This window comes from Triturus cristatus, chromosome 8, assembly GCF_964204655.1.
Source record: "Triturus cristatus chromosome 8, aTriCri1.1, whole genome shotgun sequence".
Lineage (NCBI taxonomy): Eukaryota > Metazoa > Chordata > Amphibia > Caudata > Salamandridae > Triturus > Triturus cristatus.
This window is the reverse complement of record NC_140591.1, coordinates 791418933-791436401: the sequence shown is the minus strand read 5'-3', so window position 1 is coordinate 791436401 and position 17469 is coordinate 791418933.

Genomic DNA, 17469 nt, shown 5'->3' with positions numbered 1-17469 from the left:
CCCACGGGGCAACTATAACTCCAGTGTTCTTAGTTCCTGCCCACAAATTATCCTTTGCACAGTTTGTTCTGATTCTATTGGTTACGTTTTATGGTGTGATCGTGGAATGATCATTCTTGAGCACAAATCATCTGGAACCCTCACATAACATCATTGTCTTTTTGTCTGCTATTTTCTATGAATATGGGCATATCCGTTCACCTCTGAACTAGGAAGCACACTTGCAACTTTACACATCCACGCGCTCGTTTCTGAGTTAGCTTGCAACAAGGTTGTCATTTTTTATACACAGCAAGCGAACATTCAACAGTAGGAAAGAAACTTTATTGATAACATTCCCTGCTAAGTAAGAAAGTCAGCCTTTTTAGTACATTGAAAAAAAATTCATAAAGGACCAAATACATTTCTGAGGCCTGCAATGGAAACTCAAAATACGTTTTGAGGCCTATATGGAAAACCACACAAAATCACTATTTTCTTTTAAGAAAAGCATACTAACTTTAAGGCATTTTTGAAGAAAAATATAAACGCATAAGAAAGTAATGCTGTAACAAGCACTGTCTAATTTCTTCTCATATTTCATTAAATAAGCAAAACAATATTCTGCTGTTTCAGATTTTAGGTGTTGAAAGAAAACATTTTAGCAGGAAACTTTTCATTAATGCATTTCTTTTCAAACAATGAAAAGATTTTTAATGTATAACAAACTTTTCCATCTGCTACCAACTGTTAGTCATGTTATAGTGTGATCAGGTTCTGGGGACATTGGTCACCCATGAAATAAGGAGAACTACGTTGAGTGTAACTCTTACACCCAACAGAGTTGAGCACTAGTGAGCAACAAACAAAACATGTAGAATCACTTGTCACAGAAATCTTTCGCATAGGGAAGCACACAGGGGCAGTGTGAATGAGAAAATGAAGATCAGGATGATACATGGCTACTGGGCCCAAACATTCCACTCTTCTACCCCTTAGCTTTCATTTCCCAAATCAGATATCCTGGACACTACTACTATCCAGGGGGATCAGTGTCATCTGCTAGGGTAAACATTTGAGAAAGTGTATCAACATTCCTGAGGCACAATCAGCCTTGTGCTCTTTGGTAAAGTGTTACTTCTTGCAAGGAAACACGCCACAAAAGCAACTTCATTCATCACGTTTTATGGCTGTCAGCCAATGCTCAAGCCTGTGTTTCACCTAAATGGTGGAGTATGTCCAATGAAACATGGATGGAATCTCTTTAATGCTCAAAGAATTCCTAAGTCTCTCTCTTAATAGTTACTAAAGTCTGTTTTCTGGGTAGAAGATGATCCCCGATGAAATCCACCAGATTCTGTTTATCCATTTCATTCCATTGTTCCAAAATGATACAGACACAGAGATAGTCATCTGCACTATAAATTGCTTACAGTAGTAAGGTGTCTAAAATACAGGAGCTTTGCTCAAAACCATCCTGAATCTATCAGATGCCTCTTGATATTATGCAGCCCAACTAACCTCTTCAGCTACTTTTCGGAAGTTAAGGCAGTCAGTGGAGTAACTACAGACCTGTAGCGTTCTATTGCAGTGATTTGTGGTAATTCCCAATGAACCCTAGAAAGATCATCAACTAGGGCTTGGGAACCTCCAAGGACAACATAGCTTGGACTTTGGCTTGATGAGGTTTAAAAAAGGCATTCTGGGTGCTTCCAAACCAGGGAATTTTCAGCCCATCTCCTTGTTGCCCTTTCCTACAAGGCCATCAAAAAAATGCATCAATCATCAATTGTCCGCTTATTTGGAGGCTCATACACTTTTTCATGCCTCACAGTTGGGCTATCAGCTTCAGAAGAACGTAGGTGGATGCTGGTTCAACTATTATTTTGTTAGATACGAGTGCGACATTTAACACTGTCTCATATATTATGTTTCTTAGACAACTGCACAGCTATGCAAAAGGACTAAAGTTCTCCATTGGCTCTCCTCTTTCTTACAAGATCCCAGTTGTCAGGTCATGGCTAAACATTTCTTTCCCTCGACTCCAGCGAGTTAATGTGGAATTCCGGAGGGCTTGTCCCTGAATCTGACTCTTTAGAATATCTGCGTCTGGGCACTGGCAGACCCGGTGGAATCCTTAGGCTTCACTCTATTCTCATAGACTGATTATACACAGCTCAATCAGGGTTTCTGGTGGTAGGGAATCAGCATTATCTTTGGTCCTCTGCCTCATAACTGGACGATCTTGGCCCTTCTCACTCTCTGAAACCTGCAGTGAAAGACCTTGGTATTTGGATTGATAGTGGTCTGCCCATGGACCTCTAAATTTAAAAAGCTGTCTGGCTGCTGTTTGGCCTCCCATGGCGCCTAAAAAAGATTCTCTGGGCTCTGTTGGACCATACTCAGAAGACTGTAGTCCAGGCTCCTATCATCTCTAGCCTGGATTATGGGAATGGCCTTCACCTGGGAGCTACACGGTCCTCCGTCAAATGACAGCAGACAGTCCAAAATGTATCATCAAGGTTGAAGTAGCGCATACCGAGGACCAACTGGTTTCCTCTCATTTGCCATTTCTTCATTGTCTCCCTGTGGCGAAGAGGAACTAATTCAAGGCTATATGCCAAACATATAGAGCCTTTTTGAATTTTGGTCCTATTTTTGTCAGGCACATAATCCATTAGATGCCCCCACTAGAGCACTGATATTGGTTAGCTTTCATTTGGTAATTCAGCCTATTTTCAGAAGAGCCAGAGCAGGAGTTCATCCTTTGAATACCTGGCCTCTAAATTTTGGAACTCTCTTTCCCTTCAGCTTCATCTTAGTACTAACAAAGTTCTCTTTGGGAAACAGCTCAAAACCTGGCTTCTCTAAGGCAGTATTCGTTTTCTAGTGGTATTGAGGTAGAGATTGGAAGCCCTGGTTAGGAAGCTACGTGCCTTATAAAACATAAATAAAACATAAATATAAGAATGTTCGCTTCACTGACCTCTGCCACGCCCAGGTAATTGCATGCCGTGATCTTAAGCTTCGCTCTCTGAAGCACCACTAAAAGCTTCCTCTGCTTGCTTAGGTGGTCCTTCCACCAAGCCCTGAAGATCATTATGTCAGCACAATAGGTAACTTTAAACTAATCAACACAATTGAGAACACCATTCATCTGATGTTTAAGCTGCCAGGTAATTCTTCACTCCAAATGGCATGACACAGAACTAGCCCATTGAGATTGCAAATAAAATTGTCTTCTTAGTGCTAGGGGTTATCACAATATGCAAGAAGCCACTGGTGAGATCACAGATGCTAAAAAGCCTTTCAGTAGTAATCTTATTGGGACCATGGCAGTTCATGCACAATCTCATGTTTATGGTGTCTTACATTGAGGCCAACACCACAGAGTTGGCCGTGGTCTTTGCAGTTTCCCATTGACCTTTAGGTCTACCATGTACTCCACCTCTGCCTTGTTGTGGTATAGTCATGTATTCAATAATGCAGATATAACTCTTTACAGGAAGACTGCCCTCAGTGTTGGTTGGTGTGCCCATCGGCATCATACCTGGCATCAGTGAGAATAGGCCTAAATATTTTCTCAGCACAATTCGGCACTCAATCAATCCATCAATAGATACTTTATTTGGTTAAATAAAAACCACAAAAGTACATCACATGAATAAAAACACTCATCTAATGGCACAGCTACCAGAGCTAGAAAGAAAACGTAACTCCTTTGACAGGGCGTTCCCTGCAGTCTCCACACAGCAAGTCTTGAAGTGGTTCATTATGTTCCTCATCTTTTTTTCCCTGCCAAGTAGATTTCTGGCAATTCCAACACCTGAGGATTAACCTAAGCCTGTTCACATGATACCTGCTCTGGAGATCATGGCAAGTACCCTAATCAAATAAGTAGTTGACTTCACTGATAGATCGGACACAGAGGGGTCCAGAACATCTGACACTGAAAGGTCCAGACCATCGGTACTCAAGAGCTGAGGATTCACAGGCTTTATAATCATGTCCTCTTGTCCTTTCTGGTCCTGTCAGCATTGAAATCTGGCCTAACTCTTCTTCATCACTTTCTCACCAACTTCAGATTTGCTTTGTAACTTGTGCAACAGTTGTGCCATGGTACACCTGAGGCCAAGCATACAGTACACCATGCTGTGTGTGGATGACTCTGGGATTACTCCTAAGCTCTCCTTCACCAGTGAGTGCGGGCCATAAACAGGCTGTCTATACAAAAGTTCAAATGGACTAAAAAAGATTTACTTCTGCGGCATTTCATTTCAAATTATATGCAAAATGTAAGCGTTGCAAGAGGAAGTCTCTATATACTTGCTCTAAAGCACCCATCATGCTCTTGAGTGTCTTACTGAACAGCTGAACAGTCCATGGGTTTGCGGATGGTATGAGGTAGAACACTTACAAGCAACAAAACATTGTTCTATGTGTCCTTTGTGTATGTCATCATAAATTTGCACTCTGGTCAGAAATCACTGATTCTAGAGAATCCAACTCACAAAAAGGAGGCCAATCAAGGCTTTGCTTACCATAGCTACAGTTGTGCTCCTAATAATGGAATTGCTTCCAGGAACCTGGTTGTGTTATCCAACACCTCTACGATAGCCAGATATCATAGATGGTGCTGAGGCCCTACAGCATCAATTCCCTCCCTCTCAAAATATACACCTACCATTGTCAAAGGCAGTCAATGTATCTTTGTCTATTGTCAAGAATTACCATTCAACAGGCAAATAGGACAGGAGATGTCAATAGCGCTAAAATAAATTAGAGTAAAGCCTCATTGCGGTATCTAGATAAAGTCACTTCATGGGCCAGCTCCATTAAGAATTTCTGGAACATCTAAGGATCTGGCAGTCTTCCCCTGGTTCCAGGATTTGAAAGCTCCCTGTAGAGAAGCCTATTGTCAGACCTGGTTCAGGGGTACTGGGGCATACAGTGGTTAACTGATAACTGAGTACCAAGTATACTCCACTAATAATTGACTCTTAGGGTAGTGAGGCAAGCAAACTAAGGTTCACTCAGGAAGGTGGTGTGAGGTGGAGACACAGAATGAAACAATGCACCCAATAGTGCCCACTCATCAGTGTCTAGCTAGTGATTTTATATGATCAGAAAAAGTGCTACAATAGACCACAAATTGCTACACAAAGATATGGAACACCAGAATGCAAGTATTATGTCAACAGCCAACCATACTCTTCTGGGAGACCTCAATTTCCACTTTGATAGCCCCACAGACCACACTGCTTTGGAACTAACAGATGACCTAGCAGCATTGCAATTGACTCAGCATGTCTCAGCCCCGACCCATGAAAAGGGCCACCTACTAGACCCGATTTTTAGCAACTGCACGGAGCTGTGGGTCAGCCAACCCACTGCCCTTCCCTGGACTGATCCCTACCTAATACCCTTCTCCTGGTCTACCGATAAAGCCCCTCGGTCCACCCCCCAACCCAAAGTCACAAGGAACTGGGCGAAATTACCCATCAAGACTTGGATAAGCAACTTAGAAACCACCTGCCCACCTCATTCCACAGACCCCAACATAGCAAACCAGGAATATGAGGGCTGGATTGAAAAATCTTTGGACGCCACCCTACCCCTTCAGAAATCCATACCGAAAAGATTGCACAAATCAGCCCCTTGGTTCTCAGATATCTTAAGAGCAAAAAAACGTCTATGTAGGAAACATGAGAGAGCATGGCGCCTAGACTTTCTACCTGAGAAAAAGTGCCAATACAAGGAGGCAATAAAGGCTTATAAAGACGAGATTAAGACAGCGCAAACCACCTATTTTTCGGCTAAAATTATGGAAGCTAAATCCAAACCAAAGGAAATCTTCCACTTGGTAAAAAGCTTAACAAAAGTGAATAACTCAGCTCTATCCCTAGCTAAAACACAAGCACAATGTAATGAACTAGCGGACTTCTTCCATAAAAAGGTTACTAAGATCTACTCCTCCTTTCCGACAGTAGATACAACCCCAATAACAACTATCCAGGCACCACTGAAACACAGAACTCTCCCAGACCAACCTACCCTAGAACATTTTCTCCCCTTAGATCTGGATACCCTTAACCTTCTGGCCCGGCAAATCAAATCTGGCTCCCCAGTCGACCCAGCTCCACCAGATGTTATGATGCAGGCTAGCCAGGTCACCTTACCCGTGGTATTGGAGCTACTAAACTCCTCCATCTCATCATGTACTGTGCCCATAGGATGGAAGAGAGCTATGGTACGGGCTCTGCTCAAAAAGCCCAATTTAGACCCGGAATATCACGCCAATTACCGCCCAATTTCTTTGCTCCCCTGGGCAAGCAAAATTCTTGAGAAACACATAAAAATCCAGTTAATAAAATTCCTTGAAAACCACTCGTTACTAAGGGTGGGCGTAGTGGGCGTAGTGGGGCTACGTGAAGCAGCACGTAGTATGCCCAAATCTACGCACACTACGCGCTTCGCGTAGCCCCACTACGTGCCACCCACCTCCCACCCGCCATTCTTTTAAATATTATAAGCAATGAAAAATAAAGTAAAAGTAAGTCGACTTACCCGTAAGCGCGGCGTCTCCGGGGCTCCCTCTTTCAGTTTCTAATTTCTTCTGGCAAATGCGCATGCGCGGACGCCCGCGCATGCGCATTTCTCGCGAGAAATGCGCATGCGCGGGTGTCCGCGCATGCGCATTTGCCAGAAGAAATTAGAAACTGAAAGAGGGAGCCCCGGAGACGCCGCGCTTACGGGTAAGTCGACTTACTTTACTTTATTTTTCATTGCTCATATATTTAAAAGAAGGGCGGGCGGGAGGTGGGTGGCGGGTGGCAAGCAGCTACGCTTCGCCCTCGGCGTGTGCGTAGCGCTGCCCTGCTTCGCCTACTTCGGAAAGTGCGAAGCAGGCAGCGCTACGTACACTACGTGGGCGAAGCGTAGTGCTACGCCCGGGGTTACTCGTTACTGGATGTTTCTCAGACAGGGTTTAGACCTAGGCATGGAACCGAAACCGCACTGTTAGCGGTTATCGAAGAGCCACGGAGGATACTGGATCAAGGTGGTTCAGTGGCAGTGATCCTCCTTGACCTAAGCGCGGCCTTCGACACGGTCAGCTATTCCACTCTGCTGAACCGTTTATCGAAGATCGGAATAGCAGGAAACGCACTTAGGTGGCTCAATTCCTTTTTGAGCAACAGAACATTTCAAATCTTTGATGGTGACACAGTGTCAACCAGCAAATCACTGAGCTGCGGGGTGCCACAAGGGTCCTCTCAGAGCCCTGCGTTGTTTAACGTATATATGAAGCCGCTGGCTGGGGTCGTCCAACCGTTCGGTATCAAGATCATATCATACGCAGATGACACCCAGCTAGTGGTGTCTCTGGCGCAGGAGGGTAACAGGCACATAACAACAGGCCTTATGAAATGCCTACAGAATGTTAAAGAATGGATGACAGCCTCCTCCTTAAAACTCAACGGAGACAAAACGGAGCTTATGCTCCTGGGCCTACCTTCACCAGTGCCTTTTAGCTCCCTCTGGCCGTCCTGTCTGGGTCCTCCCCCAACCCCGAAGGAAAATGTAAAAAGCCTGGGAGTTTGGTTAGACAAAAATCTCTCGTTCACCACCCAAGCCACCAAGCTGTCTGCCACGTGCTTTGGCTTACTTAGAACAGTGAGAAAAGTCCTACCCCTCCTGCCAATGGAAGCGAAACAAGTAGCAATAAAGGGTCTGATTCAATCCCGGTTAGACTTCAATAACGCCCTTTACTTGGGCTCCCCTGAGTCTACCTTGCGGAAGCTTCAACTGGTCCAGAACTGTGCAGCTAGAATGTTGCTTCAGATTCCACGCAGACAGTCAATCAGACTCGGATTACAAAAACTACATTGGCTCCCGGTGAAACAGAGAGTTGCATTTAAGGCATTATGTATCTCCCACCAAGCCTTTTGGAATAAGAGCCCAGCAATCAGCAACAGTCTAGTCACCCATTACCATCCTAGTAGGAAGCTCCGATCTACGGAGGGCTTTCTGGCCTCAATACCTAAAGTTAAAAGAGCCAGAACCGGAGGTAGTATGTTTTCCCTAAATGCCTCCAAGCTATGGAATTCTCTTCCTCTATCACTTCGCTCCGACCCTGACCTGCTATCGTTTCGTAAACAATTGAAGACCTTATTGTTCACACAGTCTCCCTGATCCTGATCACCTCCTCAATGATCACTTCTGTACACCTAGCGCTTGGACGCCCTTGGGCAGCAATCGCGCTTTACAAATCTACATTCAATTCAATTCAATTCAAGTACACTACTAGTATGCTATTATCTAGGATGTAAAAAAATATACACACAGAGGAAATTCTATGCTGATGCAGCATGGTATGCAAGTTAAGGAGCTTTCTGCAAGTTTAGTAACTCAAGAGTCAGTCTCTGTAATGTGCTATATTGCTCAGTTGCCCACAAATCTAGTCTGTTGCTGTGTCCATCTAATGTGCGGGGGGGTTGCATTGTGAGGAAACCTGGTTTACTCCGATGTGAGGCCACCACAGATGGATTTAGTTTGTGGTCCACTCGGCTCTAACCCTGACTCTTCCAGAAGATTTCTAGCCTTCCAGACAGGCCACAATTGAGCTGGGGAGATTTTGAGGTGATCTTCAAGTGTGAGGCAAGCCACCCACCCAACATGGAGATCAGCTCACCCACAGGAATACAAAGGAGGTCTATAGTTGAGCCTTGAGTCCACGCTCTACAATTCCCACATGGTGTAACGAGGGTTACTGAGACTTTTTGGTGCATGACAGTGTCACAATAGTCCCTCAGGGGTCTCGGATACTTAGGCCAGCAAGCCACAAGCATCTCAGTTCTTCTTAACCCTGGGGTGCGATTTCAGTTTTTCAACACAGCAAATGTCTCACTTGCAACCATGGACAAAGTTGTTATCACGGATGCAGTCTTAAAGTGTGTAGCACACAGGTGCACAAGACCTGCTTCTAACTCCCTCTCATTGGAGCCCTTCTGTTCTTTCTCTGGAAGCTCCCCATATCTCTCCCATGCCAGAAAAGGGATCAATGTAATACTCTAGCTCATTGTGGGCTAACAGTGCCACCCTCTGATCAGTGCTACTGTCACACTAGGTGCATTATCAACCAAGGCTGGGACACGCCTTAAAGCAGTTTTCCTCCTACAGGGAGACTTTCAGCATCCCACTCTCAGCAGGTTAGGTAGAATCCTCATGCAAGCAGATCCATAGCTTTTTCTGCAAAGTGATGTACTCTCTTTGTCATAAGCCACCTACCTGGATCCCAGATGATTCCAATGGGGTGGCGACGCTAGTTCCCAAATCCTCCTGAGACTTGCCTTTGGTTTACAGAAGGGGAAATTGCTCTGGTGGGAAATCCCAAGGGGAAGGGTGTTGGGATGGAGAGATTGTGTAGAGTCAAATATGCTGTGGATCGTCTACTCAACAGCAACACTGCAGCAGGCATTCACACCAGTATGATGAATGGTACCGGAAGATATGATACCTATAAACAAACAAATAATAGGGCTTTAGTTTAGTATTAACTCTAGCTCTTAAGGTATCACTTCACAAAAGCTTTTCAAATCTCAACCAACCTTTAGTTTTTTTGTTGTTTTGTTTTCATTTAGATTGTCCGTGGAGGCCCCTTCATCAAAGTTCTTGAAATTGTAGTAAGTATGATTTCAGCATCAAACCCACAAGCAAATTTGGAGGTGGTTAGCTTCACCCAAGTCCTCGCTGGCAGAGCCCTGCCAACAGTATGTACAAGGTAAACAAAAAATATGGTTGCCTTTGTTTGCACCATGATGTAGTAACTGAGCTCAGCGCGTAGTAAAATCAAGTCTGTTAATGCGTCTCTCCTTTTCTTCTAATTCTTTTTTCCATCCAGGTGCAAGACTAATGCGGGACGTTCTTTGCAGTGAGGTAGAAGCGGGAGGATCAAGGGAGCTTGCAAGACAGAGTCCTAGAATCTTGGAAACAGGTACGTGGCAGGCGAAGAGGCTAAGCAAAGGGGAGGAGTGTGGACAGTCTTTAAATAAGACTGCTTTAGGACTTTCATAAATGTCACATTCTAATTGTTTGTAACAAGGACCAGGTGCAGAGAATTAATTTGATGAGGCTGCCTTCTAGAAGGTGCTTTAGAATGCTCACAAAGGTCACGTTCTAATTGCTTATAGCAAGGAACAGGTGCAGATGATTAATTTGATGAGGGCTGCCTTCCAGTAGGTTCACGTTGAGGTCATCTATGCCAGTTGCTTGATGCTCATTCTGGTGGATTTTCTGGATGTTTCCGTGGCGTCTGATGCCTGATCTTGCATATGCATGGTAAAACATTTGTAAAAGTTATTAAGCCTTTTCAAACAAACCAGGGAATACTAGCTATTACCAACAGCATGTAATATAGTCAAACTTCAGTGTACAATACGTTTGTTCATTCATAAGTGTTGGGAGGAATGATATGAGTCATACCGGTATATTGTGATAGTCAAGAGAGGTGAACTGTGGCAGGAATCCTGACATTCATTCAGGTGAAGCCCTTCTGGATCTCAGAATATTTCCGCTACACTCTGCGAGTTGTCGCCTATAGTAGTCAGTAAGAAGTCATTGAGCACTGCATTTCAGTGCTTCTGTTATAGTCTTCTCCCTGACATGGGTTATGTGTGCCACATTTGCTGTTCTAGAACGTGTTTGAGGTGGTTCCTTCACTTTGTCTGTCCCTCTTCATCCAGAGTAGAAACACTGTATCCAGGAGATGGCAGACATTGGGTGATAATGGGAGTCACCACTAGGAAAAACCCAGAACAAGGGCATTAAAAGCAGAGAAGTCATCACAACTTGACACCCATCAAGTTTTTGAGAGGGGCTCTTCTGAGGAAAGAAATGGGGCAGCCACTGGACAGAAAAGGCTATCTTTGCGTGTCAGAAAATTCCACTGTCTGAAGACTTAATCCAGCCTCCACCTAATCAATGGGCTCCAGGAAGGAGCACAACAGAGAACACTGTAATTGTTACTTCAGCACTTCTAAAGCAAACCCGGTCTCCATCCTCGCCACACTTCAGATTCTGATGCTGCAAAAAGCTTCAGATATGTTAGCAGTTCTCAGTTTTAGCCTGCCAGGCCACCTACAACCTCCATCTTCTCCAACATGCGTTCAATTGCAAACAAGAATGTGTTCCCTTGAATTTCCATCCACAGAGTGTGTAATTCCAGGTACATGTGACCACATCCTTATGACTGCTTACCTCCTCTTTTGTTGATACTTTCTGTTGGTCTTAGGACTCTGAGCACTTTACCGCTGCTGACCAGTGCTGAAGTGCATGTGCTTCTCCCCTAAACATGGTAACATTGGTGTTTGCAAGTCCTGGTAGTGACAAATATCCAAATTTGTGTTTTACTCCTGTGAGGCCTACTCCTCTCATAGGTTAACATTGTGAATTCCTTAAAACACTTTTAAGATGTAATTCCTGATTAGCGAATAGTAGCTCTCTCATGTTTTATATCGTTGAAATGGTAATGATAAATCTTCTTAACTGGTAAACTGGTAAAGTTGGATTTAACATTACTGTTTTAGAAATGCGACTTTTAGAAAGTGGACATATCTCTGCTCTTATTGCCCTGTGTGCCAGCAGCCTCAAATACATGTCTGAAGTGGGTGGCAGCTTCACTTTGTGCATTCCCTCTAGATAGCCACAAACACAGGAAGGTTAGGTGTGTCTGAGCATACATCTGCATTTTAATAGCCCTTCTTGGGCAGGAAGGGAGGGAGGAGCTGACACTTGCTCCTGAATAGGTAGTGTCCTGTCCCCACACAAAGGGTTTATTATCTCCTACTAATCGTCAGGAGTCAGGGTAGGGGACAAAGGGCTTTGGTGCACTTCAAAGACCCTTCTTTGAAGTCACCCCCACTTTAAAGGCACAACTTGGTATAAATACTGGGTCTCTGAACCCACCAAAACAGACACTACTGGACCTGTGAAGAACTCTGACAGAAGGAGGGACTGCTGTACTGCACAATGACTGCCACTCTGCTGGACTGCTGCTCTGAAAGAATTGCTTTTCTGTTCTGCTGGACTGGAAGAACTGCTTTTATGTTCTGCTGCACTGCTGCCTGCTACACTCTGCCCTGCTGAGTAAAAGGACTGTATCCATCTCACTTGAACCCAGAGTGACTCCAAGGGCATGTTGGCTTGCCCCCTGTTTTGAAGTCCCATAGACATCAAAGACTTCCTGCAATCCTTCAACAGCACCTGGGCTTCTGCCATCTGTGATGCTGCATGCTTTATCTGATGATGAGTTCCAAGAGGCTGAATACCGTCATATCAATGGTCAGTTAAAACAAATGTATTGATGCAGAGAAGCTCTAAGCAGGAGAAACCTGGTTCTTTAGCCCTGTAAAGTTGCATCTTGGCTGCATCGGTGGTTGGTCCTGGTGCTCTAGTGGGTGGAAGTCAGAACTTTTTTAAGTTCCACAGCTTTTCGGAGATTGTAGAAGTAGTTCAGGTAGACACAACCAAGGGTTTCCAGACCTCAGGGTCAGGTCTCACTCCAGCAGAGGCCACCAGAACGGTCCAGTCCAGCTCTAGTTGCAATTGATCAGGTGGGCACTACAAGAAAGGGCCTCTGGCTGCTAGGTGTGTTCCTGTAGCCACACCAGAGGTCAGTCAACTGACCTTAGAGTGTACCACTTTCTCCTGGGTAAAGGTTGAAGCAGGTCCAGCCTCTCAGGTTTCTCACAGATCTCAAAAAGCAGGGTCAGCCCTTCCTCTGTTCTTCCACGGGTCCAGAAAGTCTGATGAGGCTGGTGCCTTGGGTTGACACATTTATGGTTGATTTCCCAGGAGAAACCCTAACCAATGTATCATCAATTCCTGTTTGCTCTACTACAAACATTCCCACAATGTACATTGCAAAAAAAATCCAAGATGGGGAACCCTTTACCCTGTGTGTCCATCCAGAGGTGTGCCCATGGAAAGCAGTAGCTCCCACCTTTGTGGTCCCTCAAAATTGATACTGGGGGTAGCCTCCTGGTCACTAGGGTTTGGAGACAGCCTGGCTAGAAGAACAAAGGTTTGCCTTCCCCAGATATCATCTTAAATTGACTTGTGAAATGACAGGCCCTTTATAAGTTAATGAAGTTCCTGAGTCCCCCCCAAACGGGTCTTTCTTCATTGTGAAGAAAACATCTCCCCACACTAAGTCCATTGCTTCTGCTCTTGAAGCAGTTTTCTTACATTATTAAAGTCAAGCATTGCTCAGCAGCTGATGTCAGGCAAATGCAGATGCGCCTCAATGAACTTCAAGCAGAGAAAAGGTAACATTCTAAAAATAACTTGTCCTACATTTTTATTAAAAATCTAACTTTACAATTAGATTGGATTTTTATCAAATAATTAAATAGTGGTTGAACTATTTTTCTAGCCGTTCCCAAAACCAAGATAGCAGAAATACTTGTACTCTTGTTTTCCTCATAGGACAGCCAGAGTCTTCCACAGTGAAAATAGCTTTTGTGTCCTTATCAACGGAGAGACATGGTAACATTACATTTCTACATGTCCCACTTTTAAATACAGTGCACCCTACCTTGTGGGATACAAGGCTTACATAGGAGTGACTTATTAATATTTAACAGGGAGAATTTTTCCCTGTGAAAAAGGTTATTTTGACAGGTCAGGCTGCAGGTTTAAACTGCAGCAACGAAGCTACATTGGTAGACCGGAAGCCATATTTTCCTTATCTATGTAGTGAATGGCATAATAAGTGATGTAGTACACAGGTGACATTTAACTTTCCATGCCATGGGTATATTTATGCACCATATACCACAGCCTTATAGGAAAGCTAAATATGCAATCAGTAATTAGCCAATTTTGTACATGTTTTAGGGGCCCGAGCACATACACACTGCACTGGACAGCAATGCCCCGGTGAGCAGCGTCTAAAAATCAGCAATGAAATTGAACAAAAAATCTGGGTGACCATGGAAAAGGGGGTATTTTCTTAAACAATTTACAAAAGATTGCCTAGTTATGCCAGAAAACTTGCAACAGTCACAGGTTTGCAGGCATACTCCTGGAAAACTGTTACACAAAATTAAATTACACACTACAGAAAGCCACAAATCAGTTTGGCAAATATAGATGTTTGGATTTAGCCATGTGAAAGTCTGCAGAGCTAATCTGCACTTGATAACTTTGTTTCTTTTTTCCTTGAGGAAAATATTTTTCTTGGTGTAGAAACCCCTTTCATTAGACCCCACCAATTTTGGTGATATTGTGACCCTCTTCCTCCCTTTGAAATTTATTTACTTCCACTCTTCTAATGATTAGATTTCTAACCTCATTTTGGGTAGGAAGGGGTTGGAGAAGAGATTGTTAATACTCATAATTGTGTAAGCTAAGTAGTGTGCAGAGACTGCCTGGGCATTCCTGCCCTGGAGCACTCACAGTAAATCCTTTTATGAGTGGTTTTGCACTCATGCCAAATCTATTTAACTTTGTGACTCTGGCTTATTAGTGCAAGTCAAGCACTTACAAAGAACAAAGCTTCTCAAACTGCAAACACTGTTACTGATGTGGGAGGCGGATATCTTAAAGGGACTTGTACCAGAAGATTCTATTCAGGCCAGCATGTTAAATAAAGCTTTTAAATTAATACAGCGGAACAGGAAATCCAGAAAGCACCTGTCGTTGTCTATTAGTATCAGGATGCATAATTAGTCAAGGGCTGTATGTTGAAGAGGTGCGCTCTATTAGCATGTTTGTAAATATAGTGGCAGAGCTCAGCTGTTAAGTGTTTGATGGACATGTAATGGCTGATTACAATACTACGATAATGAAATACCCATTTTACCCAGGCCTTCAAGTAGTGCCTACAGAAAAATAACTGCAATAATCTTTTTTCCGTTGTCCTTGAGCGACGAGGCAGCACTTAAAAGGAAGCATGGTACAAGGTGTTTTTTGAGGAGAAAATATTTGAATTTTAAACCCTCCATTACGCATCCAAAATGTATTTCATACAAGATAAGCTCGAAACGGGACTAAAACCAATGCATAACCTTTGCCAATGGATATCAATGTGTTTTGTCACGCATACTGGGAATTTAGAGACTCGTGAGCCTAAAACATCTCAGGGGAGATTTACAAAGATTTTGCACCATGTTTGTGACAAAAAAGTGACGCAGATTGGCGCAAAATCTTTTTTTTCAAATTTACTTTCCAAAAAGTAATGCAAAGCAGCGCCTGGCTCTGCTTTACATTACTTAGCACCATGGGGGAGTACGAAGGGTGGAGCATGGGTGTTCCCAAGCAACCACCCAAGGTTTCTCGCTCTAAACCCAATTTAATAAATAAAGAAGAATAAGTTTAGCGTGAGACAACTGCGCCCTTTTATAGCAGGCGCAAGGAAGGAGAAATGCTTTCATTTCTCCTTCCTTTTCTGACTTTGCATCTGTTCTGTACTGTGCAGCATGTATATTAAGGGGCCGATTCCGATTCCGGCCGCAAAACGAACCGACCGACACGGACCCGGACCGGATACCGACCGACACGGCCCAGCGCCGTATGACCCATGTAGTACGATGCAACGCGAGTGAATTACAACCGACACGTACGGAATACAAGCCGTACGACCGAGCCGTAGGGAAAATAGTGATCCGGCCGGAAAATTGATGCGATTTTTACCGACCGACATGAACCCGGAATGAACCCGACCGACCCGTACCCGCGTTGTCCGATCCGCGCAGTACGATGCAATGCGTGTAAAACCAGCCGCACGACCGACACGCACAGACAACCGGGCCCACAAGCAATAGAGACCTTCGGGACCGACGCGTATGAAACACAGAAGATAGGCAGCATGAACGAGGCGGAGAAGCCCGCACAAGACAACAGCAGCGTCCGTTTCCGTCACATGAACGTCTTCTTCATGCCTACAAAACCCAAAGGAAAAAAGACAAAAAAAGGACCAAAAAAGCAATGACAAAGCCAATAAATATAAAAAAAATAAAAATGGGACAAAGACACACCCACAACTCCAGATATATAAAGGACTACAATCACTACCATCATCCCTTGCAAACAGTAGACACAGCCAGCAGCAAACACCATTACACAGCAACCACAGACACACTCACAACTCACCCATCACACAACCCACACACCATCAGCACCTCATCCAAAAGCACACACACATACAGCCACCAAAACCAACACCAACCCACCCTCACTTGCACCCTCACACACACATCCCTCACCACCACCACCCATCACCATGCCCCCAAAAAAGAATCCAAAGTTTACAGATAGTGAGTTAGAAGTGCTGGCAGACGAGATCATCAGAGTAGAGCCATTTTTGTTTGGTACATTGGTCCAAAGGACTCCCATTTCACAGAAAACAAAGATGTGGACGAGGATTGTGGACAAGGTGAATGCTCAAGCACCAGCAAGGCGCACAAAGGACAATATCCAGAACAGGTGGTATGACGTGCGCAGGAGGGTCTAGAAACTCATCGAAAAAGATCACGCCCTGAGTCAGTGCACCGGAGGTGGCCCTCCAGCCAGACCAGTCTAATTCAGGACCTGGGAGGAGAAGGTGAGGGACATCCTACCACCAGAGATCGTCCATGGCCTAACAGAAATACCAGAGCCTGGTGAGTACACAAACATACCCAAGATTGTGTGGCAAGTGGACAGTGAAACCATGCACCGCAATCAAAGCTACAGTAACCAATAGATAATCATCCCAAGATGTGTATGCCAGTCAGAAAAACACACTACCTGCCATCTCATAGTGACTTGGAACTGTGTCATGACCTGCACCAACCTACAAACAAATAGAGCAAGACAGTGGCACAAAGCTAAATAGACACTGCCAGATAGTTAGCCACCACAAACACACTACCTCACAGTGCAACTGACTGACAGGAAGGAATAGTGGGGATGCAGGTGAAGTGAGTGTATCCAAAAGCATGATGGGGCCTGTAGTCACAGATAATGCTCCCCCTCCTGATTGGCCCATCAAGACCTCTCTGAAACATGCCCACGTCACAGGGAGTGGAAAATGACTGACAAGATGGCTGACACTGGGTCCTGCTGTGGGGAGCACAAGGACCTGGTAGGGGTTGTGTGCAAATCAGAAGCAGGACACCACTGACTGACATCCTGAAAGACAACCTGCACACCCTACAATGGAAGCACGTTTCATGATGGGAAGGAGGACTGACAGCCCTGACCATACTTACCAGCATGTGGAGACACACCCCCCCTCAACACAAACTCCACACAACTCACCGGGTAGAATGCATTGACCCACACCTCAGTGAAATATCAGCAAAAGATATCCTGTACTGGGTGCTGCTGTGTGAAGCACAGGGGCTCTCTTTGGACTTGTAGCCAAACAAACACCAGGATTTCACAGTCAGCCATCTTACCATTGCTGTCACACCCCCTCACAGGAAATCAGAGTCAAGAGGAAGGAAG